The sequence below is a fragment of the Macrobrachium rosenbergii genome, chromosome 2 (genome assembly GCF_040412425.1).
Source record: "Macrobrachium rosenbergii isolate ZJJX-2024 chromosome 2, ASM4041242v1, whole genome shotgun sequence".
NCBI classification, from domain to species: domain Eukaryota; kingdom Metazoa; phylum Arthropoda; class Malacostraca; order Decapoda; family Palaemonidae; genus Macrobrachium; species Macrobrachium rosenbergii.
In genome coordinates, this window is record NC_089742.1 from 32,815,513 (window position 1) to 32,817,819 (window position 2,307).

The following is a 2,307-nucleotide window of genomic DNA, read 5'->3' on the forward strand; positions in this document are numbered from 1 at the left end:
ACAGAACAGTGTATTTATAATAATTAAAATAAAACATAAAACAAAAAACTGTGTCCCAACTCATTAAAAGCAGGTGCATAGTCTGCATTGTGGATTATGCTCTGTTTTTAAAATGAATATTTCATAAAACGTTACAAAAAATGTTTTCGAATGTAAATTGATAAAAAAAAATCTTTGTGACAAAATCATTTGCCAGACTAAACGGTCCGCCGGCACTTGTATCCTTATGCATTGTTATGCTCTGCATAATTACAGAACATTCAATAAACACGGCCTTATTGAAGAAGTAGTTGTAAAATAATTCTCATTTGCAAACACCGGTTGAGCCAAATTGCTCTGGAAACTTTGCGTATCGACGCTGGCTTTTTATCCTTTCTCCTCGCTAATCGAACTTGGAGGCATATGCTTGGGATTTCTTGATTATTCAAGTTCCTCGCGGAGGGTAATGGCCAGAATTTGCGCTTGAAGTGAAGGGATAACAGTTTGGGAAAGCAGCAGATTGGATTATTGATTGGAAAGGACATATATCTTTGAGGAATAATCATGACTTAGAGAAAAATTTAAAGGGCAGACTAGAATAAACAGATGGATGGATAGATAGACAGTTCATGGTGTCTATGACATGACATTAATATGCTGAGTGTTTTGAGAGTAATCGGTTGGTAAAAGCTGCAGAAGGGAATATAAAATTTAGGCGAAAGGCAAGCACTGGGACTTATGAGATCATTCATCGCTGAAAGGGAATTAAGGGTAAAACGGTTTTAAAGGGGTAACAGGAAGAAAACATGACAGTTACACTATAAAACAATTGTCAGAAGAAGGTTAACGCAATATAGAATGTGAAAAGAATATACAGTGGAATGAAGGAAATGGATTGCAACCAGAGTAAAAACAATAGAAAAATGTTGAAGATGAGAATAGAAAGTAATCATGAAAAATGCCCGAAGTTTCTTCGGCGCAATCGAGTTTTCTGTACAGTGTATAATCAAGTCCACCGAAAATAGATCTAATCTTTAGGGGTCTCGGTATAATGCTCAATGAGCCGTGGCCCATGAATCTTTAACCACTGCCCGGTGGTGGCTTGGCCCTGGATATCGTGCCAGATGCACAGTTATGGCTAACTTTAACCTTAAATAAAATCAAAACTACTGAGGCTAGAGGGCAGCAATTTGGTAGTTTTGATGATAGGAGGGTGGATGATCAACATACCAATTTGCAGGCCTCTAGCCTCAGTAGTTTTTAAGATCTGAGGGCGGACGGACAGACAAAGCCGGCACAATAGTTTTGTTTTACAGAAAACTAAAAAGGACAGAAAAATATCGACCCTTAACTGGAACTGTACCGGATACGGTAATTTTCAAGGTAGTTCATAAAACCTATGGTTTGACCTCTTAAAAAAAAAGATAAACTGTCACCTTTGTTTACACAAATCTTCGCGGATTTTCTAGAAGCAGCATTCGCCGCTTAACATCAGCATTTTCATAACATCTCAGTTAATTAAACCGCACCACAGGCAGTGAATAACAGGGTCATCTTGCTAAAAATCGGCCGGGGCCTAAGCTCATACCTTGCGGGGGAGGGGGCCCGTTATTTTCGGCAACAGGTGTTCGCGAATTGATGTTACTTCGCCAGCCTTTGCATGCAATAAATATCCCTCCTCCCCCATCCTCCCTACCCCAAGGGGGAGGGGGTTAGGTGGGGATTTTAATATTCTAAAAGCTCTGCAACACAAATCAGCTGGAAAAAGGCTTCGCCTTTGGCGTCAGGTGGTGAAGTAAAACAAGATGGGAGGAATTCATTTTTCATCTGACGATGGAAAGGTTTTGTTTTCTACCGCAAAAGATGTTTTAGTGTTTTTTTTTTTTTTTTTGCCTCCGAATCTCGTTCATTTCAAGTAACGAAATGAGGATTATGTTCTTTGTAAACAAGCATCCGTTGCTCATTTTAAAAGTTATTGGAAACTTCCTTTGTGTGCTGTGGGAGGCTAAATGAGATTGTAGTTAATTCTTTTACACAGAAGCAAATATATATATATATATATAATATATATATATATTTACACAGAAGCAATATATATATATATATATATATATATATATATATATATATATATATATATATATATATATATATATATATATATATATATATATATATATATATATATATATATATATATATATATATATATATATATATATATATATATATATATATATATATATATATATATATATATATATATATATATATATATATATATATATATATACACATACATATAATATATATATATATATATATATA